This window comes from Chelonoidis abingdonii, chromosome 20 (genome assembly GCF_003597395.2).
Source record: "Chelonoidis abingdonii isolate Lonesome George chromosome 20, CheloAbing_2.0, whole genome shotgun sequence".
NCBI classification, from domain to species: domain Eukaryota; kingdom Metazoa; phylum Chordata; order Testudines; family Testudinidae; genus Chelonoidis; species Chelonoidis abingdonii.
Genome location: NC_133788.1, coordinates 1,675,424 through 1,690,383, shown reverse-complemented (window position 1 = coordinate 1,690,383; position 14,960 = coordinate 1,675,424). Strand labels below are relative to the sequence as shown.

The 14,960-nt window shown below is 44.7% G+C and overlaps 1 protein-coding gene across 5 annotated transcripts in view; it reads right to left on the bottom strand.

Moving 5' to 3' along the window:
- The window catches only part of MTMR4 (myotubularin related protein 4), a 111,195-nt gene that overhangs the window by 79,244 nt on the left and 16,991 nt on the right, over window positions 1–14,960 (bottom strand). For 4 of the 5 annotated variants that reach the window (XM_032769887.2, XM_032769893.2, XM_032769888.2 and 1 more), the window contains one exon: window positions 14,347–14,415. The gene's annotated coding sequence lies outside the window, so the exon portion shown is untranslated. Of the gene's footprint in view, window positions 1–14,091; window positions 14,178–14,346; window positions 14,416–14,960 lie in introns of all 5 variants that reach the window. The other variant, XM_032769891.2, reaches the window with a different exon arrangement.

Genomic DNA, 14,960 nt, shown 5'->3' with positions numbered 1-14,960 from the left:
GTCCAGGTGGCTCTGCATTTTAATTTAATTTTAAATGAAGCTTCTTAAACATTTTAAAAACTTTATTTACTTTCCATACAACAACAGTTTAGTTATATATTATAAACTTATATAAAGAGACCTTCTAAAAATATTAAAATGTATTACTGGCATGCAAAACCTTAAATTAGAGCGAATAAATGAAGACTCGGCAGACCACTTCTGAAAGGCTGCCGACCCCTGGTATATTTAGCTTAAGAAAGAGAAGGTTATGGGGTGATTTGATCACAGTCTATAAACACCTACATGGGGAACAAATATTTGATACTGGGCTCTTCAGTCTAGCAGCGACTGGTCTAATACACTCCAATGACTGGAAATTGAAGCTAGACAAATTCAGACTGGAGATAAGATGTAAATTTTTAACAGTGAGGAGAATTAACCATTGGAACTACACTGGAACCTGGTGGATTCTCCAACACTGGCAATTCTTAAATCAAGATCGGATTTTTTATTTATTTTTTTAAAGAAACGTTCTAGCCCAAAGGGAACGGTTGAGGACATTTTCTGGCCTGTGTTATGCAGGGGTCAGACCAGATGATTACATTGTTTCTTTCTGGCCTTGGAATTTATAAATCTATTAATCCAGTGATCCCCAACCTTTTTGTCTGGTGGGCGCCAGACGAAGGACCGTGGTGGCAGTGGAGCATCTGCCAAAATGCCGCCGAATTTCTGCGGCATTTCGGCGGCGATGCCTCTTCATGATATCGCTTGTCGGCGTCGCCGCCAAAATGCCATAGACATTCGGCAGCTTGTCGGCGGATGCTCCACCACCGGCCAGGACGTGGACGCATTTAGATGCCCCCGCGGGCACCATGGCAGCCGCGGGCACCGCACTGGGGACCCGTATTAATCTAATTTTCAGGGTAAGCCAGACACACGACTGTTGCACACCAGGTGGCATCAAGGATGGACTCCTTGTTCAGCTTTGCTTTTTTAGAATCATAGAAGATTAGGGTTGGAAGAGACCTTAGGAGGTCTTTTTGACTAACTCCTATTGTTCTAGTCATTATAAGCTGCCTTGGGAATAGAGTCTGCTGCTTATTGCATGCTCTGCAACAGTGTCAAGCTTGCTGTCCGTGCAGTACAAATTACAGCATAGTCATAGCTTGGCAGTAACTGTGTCCTCTCAATCACAAGTAAGTCAGAGAGCTAAGGTTCTCGCACAGACTTGAAGGAGATTCCTGCTCACTTCTACAGAGCAAAAAGGAAGCTCCAGCCACAGGCCACTCACGCAGTCAGACAGTACACACTGCCATATGCTGCTATAGATTCTGAATATGCAATACAACCCCTTGGTGCCATTGCTCTTTGCTCTCCCATCACCACCAGGTCCTCAACTAGGGAATTACCCTATTTAACTCACCATCCGAACAGCAGCTGTGGAAACACCAGAGGATAACAGGAGTTCAAAAGAGAGAGCAGATTTAGTGTTACCAGCTTTGCAGGACTCTAACCCTTCTAGTTAAGATTTGAATTGAGCTAGAATAGTCAAGAGCAGGGGTGGGCAAACTTTTTGGCCTGAGGGCCACATCTGGGTGGGAAAATTATATGCAGGGCCATGAGTATAGGGCTGGGACAGGGAGCTGGGGTGCGGGAGGCAGTGCAGGGTGCAGGAAGGGGCTCAGGGCAGGGGTTGGAATACAGGAGGGGTGCGGCAGGGGGCTCAGGGCAGGGGATTGGAATGTGGCAGGGTTATGGGGCTCAGGGCAGGGGGTTGGGAGTGCGGGCTCTGGCTTACCTCGAGCGGCTCTGGACTGGCAGTGGCATGCAAAGGAGCTAAGGCATGCAGGCTTCTGGGGGATGGGGTGGGGCAGGCGACTCCACCACGTGCTGCCCTCGCCTGTGGGTACCAACCCCGAAGCTCCCATTGGCCGGAAACGGGGAACTGCGGCCAATGGGAGCTGCAGAGGGCGGTGCCTGCAGGAGAGGGCAGCACACAGAGCCCTCTGCGCCCCCCCAAAGGGGCCGCAGGGACGTGATGCCGGTCACTTCAGGGAGCGGTGCAGGGCCAGGGTAGGCAGGGAGTCTGCCTTAGCCCTGCTGCGCCACAGGGCTGGCAATCCTGCTGGCCAGATTCAAAGCCCTGATGGGCTGAATCCAGTCCGTGGACCGTAGTTTGCCCTCCCCTGGTCCAGAGCCACAGAAACCAAGGACAGAGGCTGGATATGAGAGAAGCAGGGAAAAGGCCCTCACATCAGGCCCACCCAACAGCCAAAACTTTCATCCTCTGGTGAAAAGAGGCCAAATCATTCAGACTGCCAGCTCCCTGAGTGAGGAACTGCACAGATCTGGTACAGCACTAAGCCAGCAGCAGCAGCAGCAGCACCTCAACAAGACGACATGAAAGTGCCCAGGACATTAAAAAGCGGTATCATGGATTTAGGTCTACTTGGTTTCTGGAATCAAGTATCAGAGGGGTAGCTGTGTTAGTCTGGATCTGTAAAAGCAGCAACGAGTCCTGTGGCACCTTATAGACTAACAGACGTATTGGAGCATGAACTTTCACGGGTGAATACTCACTTAGTCGGATGCATGTGATTTGTGGAGGAAGAACAATACCCCTTGCAAAGAACTTGCTTTCTCAACCAGACCCTTCTGATACTTGATGTCTAGACAATCCCAGGTCTCCAGAGAGAGCTCTACCCATGAAACGTTTCTAATGCTGCACGGACTGGCACCAATATCAACTTTTCAGACTTACAGAAACTAAGAGGCAGATCCTCTTGGCACTGTAATGACTTACTTACACAATAGCCTTGGGTGTAAACACTCATGATTTATTATGAGTCTTGCAATATTTGATGTTTTAATACAAACACTGGCTCTTGACTTCCTGCGATGATGTGAGAATCTCAGGTTTCATTAAGCAGTATTGGTCCTTGTGATTGCAATAAAAATGTGACCTGAGTGCACCCTAAAGGATCAGAAACCAGAAGGTAAAGAAAAAACAACTAAAAAAATAGTTTTTTAAAATCTTATGATTTTTAGGGCCTGACTCATGAATTTTGGCTGGCAATACTGTGTAAAGCAGCCGTACTGGATTCTTGGAAAAAATGTCTGTAAAACAAAAACGGTGGTGCAGTATCAGACCAGATTTTATGAGATTCTGTTAGGCAATGTTGCATGGAAAGTTAATCCAACTTGTCTGAAAGAAAACACACAGACAAAAACTGGAAAGAAAGATAACGTTTCTACAATTGGTTCTGTGCTATAGCGTTCCTAAAACATTACAGGTTTGGCTAACCTCAGAGAGGCACAGACTGAAAGCTGTTTGGGGCAGGGACCATCTGTTTGTCACAGGGGTGCTGGAACAATTTGTATAGTGGGGGTGCTGAGAGCCACTGAACCAAATCCTGCAATTGATGGGAAACACTTCAAGCCAGGGGGTGCAGTAGCACCCCCAGTACGCCTAGTCTCAGCACTTACGTTTCTAGAGTATCTAGCACAACAGGGCCCTAGTCAATGACTGGAGCTCTGGTGCTACCACAATTACAAAGGAATCTGAAATGAACAAACAAATTTGCTCAAAAATTTCTAAGAGCAATTTTTGTTTTGCAGCAACGAAGTGAGCAGATTGTTAGTTAATTGTGTAAACATGCATAAAATGTGCAATTAATGCATGGCAGAAAGTACCCAAAGACCCTCCAGAAGAGTTTTTACATATGATGGGTGGATGTGTATGTATTTTAAATATATAAATAGTTTTTTAAAAGGAGGTTTTAACTTCTTAACTTGGTGTTAGTCTGACATGCCAAGTCCTGAAAAATATAACGGCTTTTGTGGCCAAAGTTAATATACCCAGATGTACTGATGAGGAAAGAGAGGTTCTGGAGTCACTTATTCCATTCTCTGAAATGCTGATACTGAAATCAAACAACCACCATTAATCCAGAGAGTAAGTCACAAATTTTTATAAAATCTTTGTGCCCTGGCTTCCCTTATTACTATGGCAGTTCTGAGGAGACAACATTGCTTTTAGGGGGCTTATTCCTTCACCTTCTCACTTCCCTGGTCCTTTTTGCATGAGCAGAGAGCAACAATACCCGAAGTCGCAAACAATTTGATGTCTGTTGGGGTGAACTTTTAGCAGGCACGATTCCAGTTTTCTTTCTTAGTGTCCCCCTTCCCAGCGCTGACACCACAGAGCCTTGCCTGTGTCCCTGTTCCCATTCCCCCCCTTAGCAAAACAAAATCCCAATTCCTCCACTCCCATTCCCTGTTCTCATTCCCCACTTACTTCCTGATTGACTGCAAACTATATAGTAAAACTTGTGTTTTGCTTAGTTATATTTTAACCAACCATTTTACTGAAAATTTAACTAACCAATTTTAACATATTGTAACATGGTTATTTAACCAATTACATCCCACCACCTTAATTGGTTTACACCTAACAAAATTAATTATACAGCAGGCAGAAACAACTACAAAACCAAACAGAGATTATACAGACAAAAACAATAGAGAAGTGGAGAAGACTACAGTGATAGAACAATACAGAAATGAGGATTTTACATTTCAGCTATTGATAAGTGAGTTCTTGCCAGACAGGATGCTATCAAACTAAGTTTCCTTTTACATCTTCTAGGCTCTTTCCTTTCTCTGGAGGTGATAGAAATATCAGGACAGGATTGTATTCCTAACAGCCCAATTGCACCTTATTTCAATGTGACTAGTTTGAAGTGTAAGGATGTGACCACACACTTCCCAGTTTATGGCTGGCCTCTGCTGCTTAGACAAAGGCCTTACTCAGCCTAAGAACCAGGCCTCAAACTGTCACAGTAAGAGAAGGCCATTACACAGACAAACAGTAATTTTGTCTCTCTTTTATACCCCTATAACTAGCTAAGTAATAAAAAAACACCTAAATTCTTAAAGTATAAGCCTTTGCGAACAGGTCTAAATAACTACATCCTAACAATTGCTCCGTGACACTACAGCAGTACAGTCACACCAGCGTTAGCCAAGTTGACACAGCTGACAGATCCAATGGCCACGCCTGGCAGGCATATGGAAACTGGTTTTGAGATCAACCTCTCTGGATAGGAACAGGCACAATGTGATAAATCACAAGCCTTGGTACTATTCTCTTTCTCTGTGACTTCACAAAAGACACATTTTTCAGGACGTCACACTGTTGCCATTGCCGTCCATGCTAGCCACTGATCCAGACTTGTAATGGACAACAGCCACATTAGAGTCTGAATTTATCCTAGTGTTCTTGTCTAACCTTAACCAATTCTTGAAGAAAGCTCTGGGTATAAGGGGAACCTGTCAAGACTCTCAGGTCACCCTCATTTCTGTATCTGAACCCTCCAAGCCAGTTTTGACTACCATCTGTTTGCAACGATTTCCATTGCTGGCTCCATACACAGGTTTGATTTCATTAATAAACTCACTAATAATTTTGTCTGAGCAAGGAAGGGGATTCAGATGAGCTTAAATTTGTTGCCTAAATGTTTTGAACGTTGTGGATTTTCTTTGCCAGATCTGAAAGCGTACTATCATGCTGCCCCTTAAAAAACAGGATCCTGATAAGACAATGTTACATAAAAGGTCAATACAAATTGTTTCCAAAAGAACACACACACAGACAGAAAAAGTAAAAAGAAAAAATAAGGTCTCTACAAGTGAATCATGTGCCCTATAGTGATCCCAAAACATGACTAGGTTTGGCTAACCTAAGAAGGGCACAGGTTATAAGCTAAAGACAGCAGGGACCATTTTTGTGTTCTGTGTTTTACAGGGCCTTAGAAATCAGCCTGTTGTGGAGTGGAAACAGAATGAATTTGGTAGGTGCAGACCAGCAATCATAAGTCTGTATCAAGTGCCTGCTCCTTATCCACACCAGTGGTGCGACATGGGTTTCACCAGGATGGATGTGTGCCAAAGTTAATGCTATAGGTAATCCATCCTCTTTATACTCATCTGGTCCAATTCACATGTTGTCCGTTTTAACTTGGGTGATGGGAAACAGAGGTGGAGTTTAAAACTATGCTTGGCTGTTTTTGTAATAAAGATAAAATCCATGTCTCTCCTAGAACTAACATACCAATGGAACATGCCAGATCTTCCTTTGTTGTCAGATGAGGAGCTTCCTTACTCTGCCTGAAGCTGAAGTTACAAGTTTGAAAGAGTTCTTTCTTTCTGAGCAAACCCTCTTTAAGAAACGAACCACAGAATAGTGCAATTTCTCCATCTTCTTTGTTTGACAATGAAAACTTTATGATTATATGGGGAAAGGAACTGTCACACCTTCTCCAGTCAGATGCAGTGATCTCCAGTGCTGAAATCCCAGCGCTCCTGAAGTTAATGGACGTTTTATCAACTTCAACAGGACAAGGATTTCTCCTTAAGTTTTTTATACGGTTTGTTTCATTTTAACACATTCGTTAAGGCTTAACATAAGAGAATGACACCGGGTACCAGTACCAGTGAAAATAAGTAAGATGCAAATTACGTCTCTGACAAATATTAGAGTCACTTCATTCAATAGGACACCCTGCTTCATAAACTGTTACGTCAGCACTGATCACTCGTTCTGTGTTACACTGGGGGGGGGGGGGGAGGGAGATAATTGTCTTTTCAGTACTAAGTACTCTAGTGTCTTGTATGTTGGGGTATTGGAACTCTGAGGAATGAAACAGATAATCAGTTTTTGGGCCAGTTGCTCAATCAGTTCTTTGTAGGAAAGGGTAAAAATCTCCACTCTCCTTTGCTGTCCGAATGGGTTCAACAGGCCTGGAACCTCGCATCTCTGTACAAGACTAGACAGACACACTCTGGTAAGGGATACAAACACAGCATGCACTGTGCTTCTGCAGAGTCCTTTAGCAAAAAGGTGAAGACAATGAAATTTAATCCTCTGCTCTCCCTTCTGCTTATTTTATTTCCATTTTTCTTCACTTTCTCCTGTCTCTCTCATTATGTCTCTTCCTCTTCTCTAAATTCTGTGTTAGATTTAACAAATATGAAATTTTGATCTAATTTAACAGCCAAAAATCTTCTGCTGTATTTCACATCTGACTTAGCAATGCAGGCCAGAACCCTGTGCAGTGTATTTGTAATGGGACTGACTTTGGGATCTCTGGATTGAATCATTTTATAGCATTAAAAAATATATATTTTAAAAATTAACCACCCTCCAACCAGCTCCTAACATTCACCCTCCTTGCCCAGGAAACAGCCATGCACAGGATCACGCTCCAACACTTTGCTCCTTCTGTATTCAGGGGTCCCTATGATGATTACAGGCTAGAGCAGTGGTTATCATACTGGGATATACAAGCTCCTCAGGGGTACGCGAGAAAAATCCAGTAATGGCAGGCAACACATTGTATTTAGTAAGACTTGGCAATCTAACCATAGGTATATTATGACCCTATTTCAGATGGGGGTACACAGTAGACTACATTTGGAAAGGGGTACGTAGCCTAAAAAGTTTGAAAACCATTGGGTTAGAGCAAGAAGAGGGTCATGTTGGGTAGCATTTCGGGGGCAGGAAGGTGGGGAGGAAGCTTCCAACCCTTAAGCAGGGAGAAAAGTTGGCATCCCTATAACATATACCTTCTATTTTTAAAGGAAGATGAGGAACTGGAGAAAGAGGATGAAGGAGGTAGGAGAAATAGGGAACTGAGAGGGTGAGAAAATTGCTCACACTCTCAGTTCCCTTTTTTGCTCACACTCTCAAAAATTGCTCACACTCTCAGTCCCCAGTCGGCCCAGAGGAGAGGCAAAGAGCGACGGAAGAAGCAGCCTGAGGACACCAGCAAGGCAACCAGACCCCTAATGGCAAAAGGTAGGAGACAGAGGCCATTTGCATGCTGGCACATGTCTGTCTTTGGAAGCTAGTGCCTCTGGGTCCCTGTGTTTGGGTTGTGCTGCATTCTGGATAACATGGTGCTCCCCTCAGCAGCCGCCTGCCAATTTCCCTTCACATTCCTCAAGTCGCCCTTCTGACATGCACAGTCCCCTGTACGGTGGGAGCCTCTGTCTCTCTGGGCACTGAGACTGCCCGCTATTGTCAATGAGACAACAATTCTCCCAAGGGACGACTGGGACAAGTACCAACTCTTCAGACAAAGGAGCAGCTGTAAATTCAACTCAGTGCACAACCCCTCAGCATTTATTCACTCATCCCAAATGACTGCAGGAACACTTAGAGCGCTTGCTCCCATTCCAAACACCAGATCCCTGCACTCTCTCCCCTCAGCCACACAATCAGCACTCCTCCCTCCCGTAACACTCAACCCTACAACCTGTTGACCAGCCTTCCTCTCTTTACAGCAGTGAGTCAGCAACACCACTCCTTCTCAGGAGCTCACCCTGATATCCAGCTGGTCACAAGGTTACCCGCATCGTCCATCAAGATATATGGAATACATCAACCAATCCAGCTTGAATCCCACCTGCATCCCCCCAATGTACATCATCTGCCTCCACGCACGCTCACCCAAAAGCTGGACACTGCAGACATCAGTTCAAATTAGTCACCAAGGTCCAGGTGCTCACCAAGAATGACGGTGCCACAAATGGCTGGTCCAACTTCACCTGTAGGGCTGGAGCTTGCTGGAGTGAAGCTGTCACAGTGAGCAACTGCTGCTTCAGGAACCCTGCTTCTGCCTTGCCCTAAGGAACCGCCGCCAGGGCTCACAATGGACAGAGGCTCTGTTGGGACGTGCAGTTTGGGCACTGCCAGGACACAGGAAAACACCGGGGCTTTCCACTAGACCCAATCCAGAATTTCAGCCTCCAACTCCTACGCGTCTCCTATCAGAGCAAAGCGGTCAGAACTGCTGCATTATCACTTCCCTTGTCAGAGGGATCCCATCCAGAAGAAAAGCACCTCCAATGGCCTGAGGGAAAGTTTCTCTCTGACTAGACTCTTAAATGACACCCATTGCAGCGATGGTGCATAACAAGGTGCAAAACCCCCAGAAAACAGGGACTTCACAGCTTGCCAGACACTTCTGCTTTCAGGGCAAGGGACTTTCCCTTCCCATAGGCGCAACAAGCTATTTTAGAGCTTGTCTACACTCAACATGTTGCAGGTCCACCTGAGTTATTTTGCATAACAGTGCCTGGCTTCCACACAGTGTTTTTGTTGGGAACCATCTGGTGTTTTAACCCCACTTTGGAAGTAGGTTCACTGAGCTGTGAGATGAGTTTACCCACAGCAGAGTAGGTGTGGATGCATCCCCATCCTGAACCCACATTTGCCAAGTCCTCTTACTGCTATGCCTTGCTGCTTGGCTGGCTACTGGAGTTATCCTGTCTGTTTGCCTCTGTGCCCTGTACTGCTCTGGAGCTATCCTGACCAAATGTGACCTCCCCATCCCACTGAAATGCTGGCAGGCAGACTGGTTCTGACTCGAGAATCCAGCTTTTGTGGAGTTTACACACTTCTGTCATCCTCTTGACTAAGCAGCAGCCTTGTTCTTCACCCTGGCACCATACTGAGATCCAGGACTTAACTGACCTCTGGGAAGAGAGGCGTGGTCAGGCACATCCGAATGGCAGTCACTTAGCTCAGGGGTACAAGCAGCTATCATGACAAATGCAGGCTAGGTGGCATGTCCAGGACAGCCTCTAGTACCACAGTAAGGCAAAGGCACTCTGACTGGAGTACAGATCTGGTAACTACTATAGGAAATTTGGGAGAGCCAGAACATCCTGCTCGTACTATGAGGAGCTGGACTGTGTGTTTGAATGATGGGATCGTCAGCTACCATAGCATGTTGTGGCTCCCTGACTGACCCTCCAAACTAGGATCTTGTCAACTCTGTGATCCCTGGGGCAGAAACAATCGAAGAGATCCAGAACCCTCCAATCACAGCCAGAGAATCAACCCAAACCACGTGCAGAGACCCAAACTGTGGCAGGGACCAAGTCCAGTAAATATGAAATGACATGTTACATCAGAACTGAATGGAGCAAGGGGTAAGCAACTTAGTTCTGGGCACCATGAGGGCACTACCATATTGGTCTACACTCTCTCTGCCCCCTGGGCTTTTAACACTGCCTCATACCCCCACTACCCAAACTGACAGCCACGTCAGACACTGCAAATTCTATTCCTTTATTTCTATAAATATGCGAACATAAAAACACCACTTACGCTTGCTGTATACTGCCGAACTCTCCCTTACTGAGGCACTTGCTAGCCTTCACCCACCCAACTGACCCCACCATGCCCATGCAAAATAGCAGCACTGCATGGACTCAGCTGAAGAAAGGCACTTTTATTGCAGCAGAAAATACAGAAAATTATAAAAATCATGTTTCTGCCTCCCAGTTTCATACTGCCCTCAGCTTGGCGCAACCATGAGTTCTGTGTTAAACCAATCAAATCACGCTACAGGCATTTCCCAAAAGAAAACTATTTTAAAGCACTGAGAGGAATTCATCCCTCTGCATTACTGTAGAATTCTGTTAATTTGGCAGTGCACTTTCTGCTGATCTGCGAGTGTTAAAAAGGAGAACTTACTGCACAAACAGTGCTCTAATTCAGCAGAGAGATGGGCAGTGGTGAGCATAGTGGTTCCCTTATACTCCTGCATCAGCTCTGGGGGATCCATCCTGCCAAAGAACAGCAGGGCACAACTTCCCCATTGGCCCAATGCCTTTTTGAACAAAAAGGCCACACCTAGGGTGACCTGATGCCCCAATTTTATAGGGCCAGTCCCGATTTTGGGGTCTTTTTCTTATGTAGGCTCCTATTACCCGCTACTCCCATCACAATTTTTCACATTTGCTGTATGGTCACCCTAGACACACCTCAAGGTAATATATTCCAAAGCAATGGCAGTTTGCAGAGGTGCACATGCAATTACGAGCTTGCAATTGCTGCAGCCTCTTTAGGTAGCCACCAGCCATGCTGACAAATGCCAAAAAACACACTCACTCTTACAAGTGACACCCAGATTTTGCGATCTGACAAAATGCATCCCCCACTCTGTGCCCGAGCAGCTGCATCGTTTTTGTAATGGTCTCCAACTGTCCCAATCCATTAGCAAGGTCCTACCCCTTGCTCTCAAATAGGCTGTGCAAAACACAGCACAGGGTGGATAAAAGTCAACTGGGTGGGGGGGAGGGGACAGATTTTTATTTAATTATTATTTAAATTGGATTTTTTTTATTCTGCTCTTTAAGTTATAATACATTTTTCTTTCTAAAGATAAGCCATTTAAAAAAAAACAGTTTAAACAAAATAAAGTCTAATTTAAATAAAAAAATAATCCTCTCTTTAAGAAATCATGTAGCTATAAATGTGAAACATTTTGATTCGAGAAGTTTACATTTATGGATGTTTTAACAAAAATACTTTTACATGCTGTTGTGTGTTTAATTAAATGCTAGTTACCATCCTAACGCAGCTCGACACAAGTCAAGAGCAAAAAGTTAATTATCTAGTAAGTAAGCAATATCATTCACCACTTTTCAACATACTAAAAGGGTACAATTAATAAGGATCTGAAAATATTAAGCTACATAATTAGTTAAATGTAAATTGTGATAGTGTACCCCCCTAGACACCAGAAGATGTACCAAAACTAGCGTAAAGGCCTTATTTAGTTGTAAATCAATGTTTTAATGGTTACATCAACCAACGAGAACGTACCTCCAAATGAAAAAATTGATGACTTACTGATTTCAAATCAACCCAGCCTGACGCAGCAAGCTTCTATCCTAAGAGAAAGATGCTCCTCATCAGCCTCAGTCCCAGGATCCTTCATCTACCTTTCAATCTTCCAAATCCACATTCATTCTACATCTACTCAGGAAATGGTTAAACAGTTCCTTTCTTCCCTCCAAGTGTCCAGAAAAAGGCTTCATAAGCCAGGGCAGCAGAGGGTAACCTGAATGACTGGTGGGTGGTGATACCAACAATGTTCATCAATACCATCGGTGCAAAAGTTCCATTTGTGATTGTAAAAAAAAACAGTCCAGGCTTTATAAAGATCCTAGCATCACGAACCTTTCCCAGACTACCCTCATAAATAAGGTGTGATGGGTTGGATCACAGAAACCCCCTTGGGGCTTCCACCTGATGTGCCAAGACTACTTCTGCCCCTGATTTCCCTGCCAGCTTGGGACTTCAGCACCCTGTCTTGCTGAGCCAGACACACCCAGGGTCTGAATTACTTGCCCCATAGCTGCTTACAGAAGTGTTCTTATTTTTAATACTCAGATGCCCAACTCCCAGTGGGGTCTAAACCCAAATAAATCCGTTTTACCCTGTATAAAGTTTACACAGGGTAAACTCAAATTGTTCGCCCTCTATAACACTGATAGAGAGATATGCACAGCTGTTTACCTCCTCCCTCCCCCCAAGGTATTAATACGTACGCTGGGTTAATTAATAAGTATGAAGTGATTTTATTAAAACAGAACACAGGATTTAAGTAATTCCAAGTACTAACAGACAGAACAAAGTGAATTACCAAGTAAAATAAACACACAAATTGAGCCTAATACAGTAATATGACTGAGTACAGATAAAAACCTCACCAGTAAGCTTCCTTTTACAGACTAGTCTTCTAGTCTGGGTCCAGCAATCACTCATACCACCTGTGGTTACTGTTTTTTGTTCCAGTTTCTTTTAGATATCCTTGGCATGGAGAGGCTCTCTCTTTAGTGAGCTGAAGACCCTATGGAGGGGTCTCCCACGGGCTTAAATATTGTGGGTGGAGACCCCCTCCTCTCTCCTATGCAAAGTCCAGCTCCAAGATGGAGTTCTGGAGTCACCTGGGCAAGTCACATCTCCATGCATGACTCACAGTTTTTACAGGCAGAAGCCACTGCCCACATGGTATCTTGAATGTCTCTAGGAAGACTTCTTAAATGGATTGGAGCATTCCAAGATGCATTGTTCCTTAAATGCTTCTTAACTGGGCACTTAACTCTGTGAATTCCTCACATGATCCCACACTAACCAGGACCGGCTCCAGGCACCAGCCAAGCAAGCTCATTCTAAGGGGCTGCTTCCGGCCAATCCTAGGGTGGCACAACACCCCCCCCCCTTTTTTTTCATTTGCTGCTCTGGCCGCCCTGTAGGGAGCAGCAGCACAGAGGAGGGGAGCACCCTGCTGGGAGCCGGCTGCACGCTCCATCTGCCCCAGCCAGTGCCAGGTCTGCAGCAAGCCTGGCAGCCCGCGTCCTTCCCTCCCCGCCGACCGGAGCGGCGCAGAGCCCTCCCAGCAGGCAGCGCAGCAGGAGGGGCTGAGTGGGGAGTGCCCTGGCTGAAGAAAGCCCTGGCCGCTCCCCTTCTCTCTCTCCCCCCACTCCCTCTCCCCTCCCACCTTCTAGCAGGGGTGCGCACTCCACTGCCCGGGGCATGTCTGCAGCGCAGGGAGTCCCACTAGCCAAAGTTTGCACCCTGGCTCTGGCTGCCCCGCAGGTTGTTGGGTTTTTGTTTTTGTTTTTGGGGGGGGGGGGGTTTGGCTTGGGACGGCAAAAAAGCCAGAGCCGGCCCTGACACTAACACCACGTTCTTGTAAAATCTGGTATAAGGCAGGTCAGTGTCTTGGGCCTGAAGCCAATGATTTTTACCTCACAGCATGATCATCAAGACAGTGACCTTCCATATAGGAAATGTAACTCTCCGAAACCAAACCGTTCAGATGGAAAGTACACATTTCACTCCTTGTTTTTGGTATCAAACATTACTATTATACCATCCAGCTGAAGCCAAGAAATAGTACTAGAAAGGCTATAACAAGTAACAAGCAATCTAAGTAGCCCCAGACAGGCATCAAAATGCATTACTATTTATAAGCCAATCATCTGATCCTCCTAACAGAAATCCTATCCCTTTAGACTCTCCTGCAGAGGACTTGGGAGGGGAGGAAGGGGGACGTGTCTCTAGATATATGTTCTTTATTAACTCAGTAGAAGCCAAATGCAATCTTGCAAAAGATAACATACTTCAGCCACCAATGGACACTCACGATAGCTCTCCCACATATGGGGGGAAACTGAGTAGTTTAGTTTAGTTGCTGGGGACGTTAAGTTGGAAAGCATAGGAAATAGGAAAGTGTGTCAACACACCAAAGGCTAGATTGTGCATTTGCTCCTAGCTCCGAATATGAAGCAGTGCATAGCAGTGCTGTTTCAAGAGCAGCCCTGAGAAAGAACTGTAAAGGAATAGGTGATATCAGAGGGGAACAAATGAAAAACATGTGTAGATTTGTTTCTTGTTTGGTAATAGGGTGGGCTTCTTTTTGAAGAGGTTATGGGCATCTTTATTTATTCGGTTCATGTATTAGTGGAAAAGTAATACATAAAACAAATATTAAGCACTACCTTTTGAGACTTCGATTCTTCTGTCGTTGTAGATGTCTCTAAGCTTATTCTATCAAGGCTGACATTTTCCTGCAAACAGAAGTAAAAATCTCAGTGAAAAACTATGCATTGAAATCTAGAGAAGCATTTTCAACAAATGCAATACCCATCCCTTTCACTTAGCTTCTTCCCTCAATAACTACAAGCAGGGAGAGAAGACTTTTGAAGACTTTTTTGTAATTAGTTGTTACTTTTTAATTACCTCAGAGGCACTCAGATACTACCAAGGTGAGCATCACATATGACTAGATAGAACAATGATTTCATTTCCACTTGGTACTGTAATTTTTTCTAGTTAAAAGTAATTGTGTGTTAACTTTCAATTCTTTATTTTCATGCAAGGAAATGTCCATGAATTTCTAATGAAGACAAACTGTACACTCCCCTGAAAAATGGTCCCTCTGAGCTCTGGCATCTTTTTTCTGTATCTTCAGCCCAGTACTTGCAAGTGCTTTGGAGGATAGGATTAAAATTCAAAATGATCTGGACAAACTGGAGAAATGGTCTGAAGTAAATAGGATGAAATTCAATAAGGACAAATGCAAAGTACTCCACTTAGGAAGGACCAGTCAGTT